The sequence below is a fragment of the Ovis canadensis genome, chromosome 7 (genome assembly GCF_042477335.2).
Source record: "Ovis canadensis isolate MfBH-ARS-UI-01 breed Bighorn chromosome 7, ARS-UI_OviCan_v2, whole genome shotgun sequence".
In the NCBI taxonomy this organism is placed as follows: Eukaryota; Metazoa; Chordata; class Mammalia; order Artiodactyla; family Bovidae; genus Ovis; species Ovis canadensis.
In genome coordinates, this window is record NC_091251.1 from 110249005 (window position 1) to 110258474 (window position 9470).

General features: G+C 48.2%; 1 long non-coding RNA gene across 1 annotated transcript in view; it reads right to left on the reverse strand.

The window, feature by feature from the left end:
• The window catches only part of LOC138443950 (uncharacterized), a 32374-nt gene extending 23315 nt beyond the window's left edge, over positions 1 to 9059 (reverse strand). The window contains exon 1 of the long non-coding RNA XR_011258375.1: positions 8904 to 9059. This is a non-coding gene — a long non-coding RNA (uncharacterized lncRNA). The remainder of the gene's footprint in view (positions 1 to 8903) is intronic.
• Between the last annotated feature and the right edge of the window lie 411 nt (positions 9060 to 9470).

Consider the following 9470-nt stretch of genomic DNA (forward strand, 5'->3'; position numbering starts at 1 on the left):
ATGGGCTCAATCACTGAAGATCTCCTGGAGGAGGAAATGGCAACCCACGACGGTACTCTTGCCTTGAAAATCCCATGGACAGAGGAGCCGGGGGGGTGCTGCAGTCCATGAGGTCGCAAAGAGTGGAGCATAGTTGCTTTACAACGTTTTGTTAGTGTCCACTGTAGAGCAAAATAAATCAGCCACGTGTATACATCTATTCCCTCCCTTCTCGACTTCCTTCCCAACACTATTTACAACAGCCAGGACATAGCAACAACCTAATGGAACAGATACACAGTGGAACATTGCTCAAACATAAAAGGAACAAAACGGGGTCATTTGTAGAGACCTGGATGGACGTAGAGACTGTCACACAGTGTGAGTGGTTTTAAGCGACTACAACGGCTAAGCTTTGTTACCCCAGAAACTGGAGCACACGTACCATCTCACATGATTAGCATATAACCCTCTGAAGTAGGTAGCGCGTTTCCATTTTACAGAAAAGGAAACCATGGAATATTAAAGTGGCTTCCCTGAGACTCCATGGTACACAGTGGCAAAGCCACACTGCAGCTCCATTTCTTGACTCAGCCCACGCTTGTACCACTGGATGCCACTTCTGTGCGCTGAAGAGAAAGGATCTTCAGTGTTGCCGTGGCAACCCTGCCTCCCTACGGGTGTCCAAAGGAGAATGGTACTCGGGGGGCTCCAGCTGTCTCCAGCTTCTCTCTGCCTCATTTCTCATCTTCACAGCCATGCCAGCCCCATCACCCTGGACAAGCTCGTCTTTTCCTGTAGTAGCTGTGGGTTACTGAAGTTACTGAATGTTCTGGAACAAAGAAATACTTTAAAAGTATCAGCTGTTAGGGAACAAATGTATGGATACCAAGGGGGAAAGGGAGGGGTGGGATGAATTGGGATAATGAGATTGATTTCTACACAGTGTTGAGACTATGCATAAAATCATAACTAATAGGAAGCTACAGTTCAGCACAGGGAACTCGACTCCATGTTCTGAGGTGATCTACATGGGAAGGAAATCTACAAAGGAGGGGATTGCATGTATATGTTTAACCGATTCACTTTGCTACACAGCAGAAACAAACACAACATTGTAAAGCAACTAACCTACAATATAGATTGAAAACTAAAATGATTTTTTTCACTGAAAAAAAAAAATTAGCTTTCTCATGATTCTGAATTCCAAAATTCTTCTCACAGTCAAAAACATCGTGAGGAATAAGAGCCCTTAGACCTAGAGGCTTTGGGGTCGACCATGAATTCTCCAAGTGAATGTGAACACTGTATGTGACCAGAGGCCCTCCAGTCAGTCCACACGTGCAACGTGTGACCCACCTCTGCTGGCGTGCACACACTTGGTGGGGTGTTTCGGATGTATGCTCAGGGCCCGGTGCTGCGCCTCCACCAGTTTATCTATTGATAACGTGTCAGGATCTGTGCTAAACTCTTTGCTTGGGTTATCTCATTTACTCTCCACAAGAACACCATGAAAAGTATTTTTAGTGAATTCACATATGATTTTATGATTCCACCATCTCATAAACCACTCCAGGTGCCAAAGTCATCTAGAGCAAAAGACCAAGATGACTCAATGCTTCTCTTTGGATGAAGCTATTTTATAACAAAGAATCGGGCACGGAGAATAGTTAGAAACAGAAGAGGGCAAGAAAAAAAATACGATTTTTCTTCTCATCGTTCCCCCAAAGATAGTGGAGACTATTTCCTGAAGACTCGAAATAAAACTCTTTTAAACTCATGTTCCCTTTTACTTCCTGAATAAAATTATCAAGTCTCTCCTGTGTGCCAATGTGTTTTTTGGGTCCTGCAAGAAGCAGGCATCAAGTACAGGCTGAAACATGCGAGAAGTGTATAAGGGGGAACGTGTAAGGCTTCAGGAGAGGCCAAGCGAGCCCTCGGACCATGGTGCAGGTCTGACTCTAGTGAAGGAGAGACGGAAGGAGAGAAGAAGCAGGCGTGGGTGGACGCTTCCTAGGTAGCCATGCGGTTCAAGGAAAGTTGGGCAAAGCCAAGGGGCAGTCTCAGAGCCCAAGGTGCCCATCAGAGGAGTCTCAGGGATGGGCCTGCTTCAAGTCTTGGCCCTGCACAGCCAGTGCCTGGGAGCAGCCCATGGCGAACACGGTGCAATCACGATAAGGTTCAGAGCCAGGCACCTGGAGCCATCGGTCCCTACAACTGGAAATCCGAGGGCCACATCCTCATGGAACCACAGACAGGAACTTTCCCATCCACCAGAAAAGGGAAGGACTGTCACCCAGCCTGCTCCTCGCCCACTCCCAGTGCCGCAGAATCCATTCTGCTGAGCCAGCAAAAGCCTGACTTTTCTCACCGATCCTCCCAAACCTGGAGACACGCAAACAGAATGAGAGAATGTTTCCTTTTGGCCGCACCGAGAGGCGACCGGGATCCTAGTGGGCAGACCAGGGATCGAACCCACACTCCCCGCCTTGGGGAACTTAACCACTGGACCACAGGGGAAGTTCTCCCAAGAGAATTTTTTTTTTTTAACTTTTATTCAACTCGTTTGTTGATATATTCCTGGCTGGTTTGTACGCCCTTACTCGCATTTGGTAAAGAACCGCCTGACAATGCAGGAGACACAGGAGAGGTGGGTTCAATCCCTGGGTCAGGAAGATGCCCTGGAAGAGGAAAAGGCACCCCGCTCCAGTATTCTAGCCTAGGAAATCCCATAAACAGAGGAGACTGGTGGGCTACAATCCATGGGGTTGCAAAGAGCTGGACACGACTGAGTGAGCATGCACCCACACACTCTCATTAACCAGGTATTAGGTCAGGAAGCAACAGTTAGAACTGGACACGGAACAACAGACTGGTTCCAAATAGGAAAAGGAGTACGTCAAGGCTGTATATTGTCACCCTGCTTATTTAACTTATGTGCAGGGTACATCATGAGAAACGCTGGACTGGAAGAAACACAAGCTGGAATCAAGATTGCCAGGAGAAATATCAATAACCTCAGACATGCAGATGACACCACCCTTATGGCAGAAAGTGAAGAGGAACTAAAAAACCTCTTGATGAAAGTGAAAGAGGAGAGTGAAAAAGTTGGCTTAAAGCTCAACATTCAGAAAATGAAGATCACGGCATCCAGTCCCATTACTTCATGGGAAACAGATGTGGAAACAGTGTCAGACTTTATTTTTTGGGGCTCCAAAATCACTGCAGATGGTGATTGCAGCCATGAAATTAAAAAACACTTAACTCCTTGGAAGGAAAGTTATGACCAACCTAGACAGAATATTCAAAAGCAGACATTACTTTGCCGACTAAGGTCTGTCTAGTCAAGGCTATGGCTTTTCCTGTGGTCGTGTATATAGATGTGAGAGTTGGACTGTGAAGAAGGCTGAGCGCTGAGGAATTGATGTTTTTGAACTGTGGTGTTGGAGAAGACTCTTGAGAGTCCCTTGGACTGTAAGGAGATGCGACCAGTCCATTCTGAAGGAGATCAGCCCTGGGTGTTCTTTGGAAGGAATGATGCTAAAGCGGAAACTCCAATAGTTTGGCCACCTCATGCAAAGAGTTGACTCATTGGAAAAGACTCTGATGCTGGGAGGGATTGGGGGCAGGAGGAGAACGGGACGACAGAGGATGAGATGGCTGGATGGCATCACTGACTCGATGGACGTGAGTCTGCGTGAACTCCAGGAGATTGTGATGGACAGGGAGGCCTGGCGTGCTGCGATTCGTGGGGTCGCAAAGAGTCAGACACGACTGAGCAACTGAACTGAACTGAGAGAAGATAAATTATGTGAATTCAATTCACCATCGTAATTCATTTGTTTTTTACAATCACATCAGCTACTGTGTGAGGAGTGGATCAAGAAAGGCAAAATAAAAGCAGAGAGACCACTTAGCACCCAGACTAAAGAGGCCAGAATGGAGGTGGAGAAGAGAGGCCTGACTGAAGGTCTATTTGGCCGATATAACCAACAGGCCCACTGGTAGACCAGACGTCCCTGCCTTCAGCTATGGCACAGTTGAACACATTATGGAAGTGGAGGTTGTGAAGAGGCCATCACAAGGGTAAACTAATACACACTGTCACCCTCAGCGTCTCCCATGACCCTCCTATGGAGTGGCCATCTCGAAAGATGCTTTTAACTCCGCCTGATCATGTACCATCCTTCTGTGATTGCCACAGAAAGGCCCATCACTGTCATTTTTTATGACTAATATTGGGGTTTTTTTAAATTTTATTTTCCAAATGAACTCATCTATTAAGGGCAAATGAGAGTTCAAACCATTTTATAATACTATCTGGAAAATAATGTTAGAGCTAAGCAATTTTCAATTAAGTGGAGATAATATCTAAAATAGGAAATTCACCTGAAGGTTGGAAAGAAGTTACAAAAGCACATATAAGTTATCAACGTTATAAAAGCTCACATCTTGAGATTTTCATGTCCAACAGCCTAGACCCCCCCCCAACTGAATTTTTCAATGAGAATCCAAAATTACCTTAAAAAATTGGATTTCCTTTCTGGACACAATACCTGCCTCATTTAACCTACATGGAAGCTCATTCTGTGAGACTGAGATCAACCTACAAACTTACCTTCAGACTTCATTCCTGGAAAAAGTCTAGGGTGAGTGTGCAACAGGGTCTGCCCCCTCCCGTGCACACCCACCTTGATGCCATGCCCTTCCTGTGGGGGATCACTGAAATGTGAGGAGGGCACATTTCAGGGAGGGCAGGGGAAAGAGCTTGAGCTCCACGCAGGGGGGGAAGGACCTCCAGTGCTGCATGGTTGGAAAGTGAAAGTCGCTCAGTTGTGTCTGACTCTTTGCGACCCCATGGACTGCAGAGTCCATGGGATTCTCCAGACCAGAATACTGGGGTGGGTAGTCTTTCCCTTCTTCAGAGGATCTTCCCAACCCAGGGATCGAACCCAGGTCTTCCGCATTGCAGGCGGATTCTTTACCAGGTGAGCCACAAGGGAAGCCCAAGAACACTGGAGTGGGTAGCCTATCTCTTCTCCAGCAGATCTTCCCAACCCAGGAATTGAACCAGGGTCTCCCGCATTGCAGGCAGATTCTTTACTGATTGACCTATAAGGGAAACACGATTAGAGGAGATCCAGAAAGGAAAGTCACACCTCAGGAGGATGTTTGGGGAGGTCTGCTAACCCTAACTCCAGACTAGATGATGGATGGCGCTGTCCTCTGTCTCACCTGTGAATCCCTCCGTGATGCCTATATTGCACATGGAAGCAATTCAATGAATGGACTGAACTCAGTGAGGATACAAACACGAACAGATTTCTTTTTCTCCTTCCACGGCTTCCAGCATGTTCTGACGGATCTCCTTCCTTCCCCTTTTAAGGGCATCCCAGACAGATCTTGTGACCTTCTTTGGTTTCATGAACAATCTCCCTCTAGTGATAAAGATTCATTTTCACATTCTCTAAAGTCCTGTCCAATCTAAAACAAAACTTGAACCTCCTATCTAATCCTAAGCTCTACCAGCCTCCTAAGTGTTAGTCACTCATTCTTGTCCTGCTCTGTGCGACCCCATGGACTGTGTGCGGCTCACCAGGGGTTCTCCAGGCGCTCGTGTGCATAGCCATCTCCTTCTCCAGGGAGTCTTCCCACCCCAGGGGCTGAACTGCTTTGCAGGCAGATTCTTCACCATCTGAGCTTCTGTCCCTTCCCTATCTCCACACCACCTGCCTGCACCGTCCACTCCTTTCCACTCAGGCCTGACCCTTGACCCTGCGTAGGGGACTTGCAGTGGAAACTGAACATGGCTTTTGCCTCCACCTTCTGCCATCTCTTCTGCACTTTCAAGGTCAGTACATGGAAAAGATAGGTGAGGGGAAGAGTCAGAAGTCCTTTTATCCCTCTGGTCACTCTCACGTTCTCCTTTGACTGCAAGGCCACCACTTCTGTGCTGAGCGAGTGAGTGATGGTTGCTCAGTCGTGTCCGACTCTTTGCGGCCCCGTCGACTGGGGCCTGCCAGGCTTCTCTGTCCATGGCGTTCTCCAGGCAAGAGTCCTGGAGAGGCTTGCCATCTGCTGTTGCCCCTCCTTCAAAAGCTGCCTTTATGTGGGACACATGGAGTGTTCTTCCGAGTCACCGCAGGAGCTGCTGTGTCACTCTGTTCCCGAGGGAGTCATTTGCTCCTGGGTCGCTCTTGCTGGACTACCTCTGAGTTCCTGCCTCCCATGGGAGCATCCTGTGCACACTGCCCTCTCGGAAAGATTCTTTCTAAATGGCTGTCAGACTGTATATTTGTGTTCCTCCAAAGTTCATATACTGAAGCCCCAGTGCCCAGTGTGATGGTGTTTGGAGATGGGGCCTTTGGGAGGTGATTAGGTCATGAGGGTGGAGCCTCTGTGATAGGATTAGTGCCCTTATGAGAGACAGTAGAGCTTGCTTCTCTCTAGTCCCTGCCATGTGAGGCATGGTGAGAAGATGGCCATTTGCAAGTCAGAACCTGCCCACGGTGGCACCCTGATCTTGGACTTCTCAGCCTCCAGAACTGTGGGAAATAAATTCATGTGGGGTAAGCCACCCCACCTATGGTGTTATAGTCAGTCCAAGCTGACCGAGACAGTGGCTTACGCCTGACCACCACCTTCTGTGGGTGAGAGACACGCAGGCCAGACCCTGAGCCTCTCTTCCTTTCTCTCCGTCCAGCCATCACAGGCTGCACCATCCACCCTCAGACCTCCAGAATGCTCCGGGTTGTAATGAAGCCTCCTTCGCCGTATTCAGGAAGCAGCCTAGACTCCAACATCAAGGGGTCGAGCCCTCAAGAGCGCTCTCCTCTGCCACCTGGTGGCAGGCTGCAAATGCGCCCATGCTTCTGAGCTCAGCCTGCACGCAGCCAGGGAGTGAGATGCCAGCTTCCCTTTCCAGAAGCATCCACCCCAAAACCCTGTGACAGTTCTCCAGGAATCTTGTCACTTGAATCTGGAGATGAGAACACCGCAGTAGTCCCCATGTGGCCAGAACTCTTCAGGTCAATGAACCCAGGGTGAGCTGCCTGCAGAAGTCACATGCCTGCTTCACACAGGATGTTTGGGGGGGCGGGGTGCGAAGCAGGCGGTTATAGTAACGTAATCAGTAGATCACCTCTGAAAGCCATAAAGGGCACGTCTGCGAGCTCCCTGTCACTCTCTTGAGAACGCTGGGGAGCTTGTCTGCTCTCAGCTTTGGAGCTTTACGAGAAACTCTGAGGAAACAGAGTCTCACACATCAACAGGTTGTGGACCCCGACTGAACTGGCTCCATGGATCGTTCGCTGGACATATAAAGAGATGAGGAGGCTGTGTGTCAAGGTTGCGGTTAGCTGCCTGGGTCACGGGGCGTGCACAGTGAATACACAAACGGAGGTAAACTGGTAAGCAGAGTCTGACCATCCCTGTGCTGAGTGGGCAACAGCACACTAGAGACAGATAATGAGGGCATCTCCGGTCAGCCAGCAAACACTAGCAAGAACCTGGATGGGTTTGCAAATGAGACCTGTCCCCGCTCCATGACCAGGCACCGTGACTGGTGTTGGAGGAGTATTAATAGAAACGTTCAGGACCCAAGGGTAGTGGAGGGGGGCCAGGTCTCGTTTGCCCAACCATTCAGGTACCCAAAGGGTAAACGAAAATGAACCAAATCCCAGATCACACGCCTTCCTAAATGGATTTGCAATTGCATTCACTGGGAGCAGATTGCAATATCAATATACTACAGTATAATGAACTGACTTGCTATTCAATCTTCATGAGGAAGCTTGCAGCTTTTCCACTAAACCATGAATTGTATTTATTTGAAGATCAATCCCTCCCCACCCCCAGTATTCACAGGAAGATGTGCACTCATGGAAGAGACACAGTTAGCCCCCCAGTTCCCCAGCCTCAGACTCAGGAGAGCACTAAGCCTCATACATCATTGCCTCTGAACTGTTGCTAATTTCTCAGTGTTTTATGCACACTGAATGTTCCTAAACATTCCATAAATGGTTATCTTTAAAGATGCATCAAATTGGGAGGGGGAGGGGATGAATAATATCCTGGACATAGGATCCATCAATCCAATCAGGGAGCATTTCCTTCCACTGACTGGCTCTTCCATCACCAGGACTACCCACTTCCCACAGGTAATGACTCGGCTCCATTTACTTGCATAAGAAAAAGTGTTTTAAAATTTTTTCCCCATGTATTAACATCCTACTAAGTGCTGGGAACTCTATATAGATTTTCTCTTAAAACAACCATAGAGGGCTTTCTTGGTGTTAGATGGATAGGAATCTGGCTGCCAATGCAGGGGGACACGGGTTCAGCCCCTTGTCTGGGAAGATCCCACGTGCTGCGGGGCAACCAAGTCTATGAGCCACAACTATTGACCCTGTGCTCTGGGACCCGACAGCCACAGCTCCGAGGCTGGTGCGCCCTAGAGCCTGTCTCTACAGAGAAGTCCCCGCAGGGAGAAGCGAGAGGGCCGCAACCAGAGAGCGGCCCCGCAGGCGGAAACCAGAGGAAGCCCACCAGCAGCAGCGGAGACCCGACACAGCCAGAAAAAAAAAAAAGCAAACAATGTGCTTCCCATTTAATAGGCGAATAAATGAGGCTCGCAGATATTAGGTAATTTACCGACACTCATGGAATTACCAAGTGTGGCAGAGAATTTCTAGCTAGGTCTCGCTAACCCAGAACCTACACCCTTCTCACCCACCACCTCTTTAAAGAAGATTAAAGAGAAATATTCTGAGAAACGTAGCTAAGTTGTGGGGAAAGAAAGCTCACCCACTTCTACTAAATAGATCCGTAGCAGCTACACCCACATTAGATATATTGTGGGCCAAATACTTGAGAGTTCTCTAAAAATCCCCAAGATGGATAACATAATTATGAAGTTTCTTTACCTTAATGGTGTTACACCAAAATAAGAATATGTTTCTCAGTCCTGCTCCATTTACGAGTCTCCAAAGTCAGGGAATCTCAGAGTAAGGTTTCTGCCTCATCTGGTCCCACGGTTCCTTCTAGACTCCCCATGTCTCCTCCCACAGGTCCTCCAGCCCTTGCTCAGGCAGAGTCAAGAATGAGAACTCATTGACTCCCCAGGCAGCCCCTCCCATCTTTGCAAAGCTCTGGTAAAAAGCACTTCCTCATTCTGAGCACGAGTCCCATGCCCTATGGTCTCCATCCACGGGTCTTCCTTCAGGGACACAGGAAAATTTGAATCCATCTTTTACATGGTAGCCCCATCTCATATTGAAGCATCCACACCTCTCCTAGCTTTCTAAAATACAAATACGACATGATTTTTAAACCCCTTCATTAGTCTAGTCACTCATTTCCGGTCTCTGCTGTTACCCCTTCCTCTGAGCCTGGCCAATTACAGAAGCTTCTTGACTGGTCTTCCTGAAAGCGAAAGTATTAAAGAGTTAGTTGCTCAGTTGTGTCTGATTCTTTGTGACCCCACAGACTCT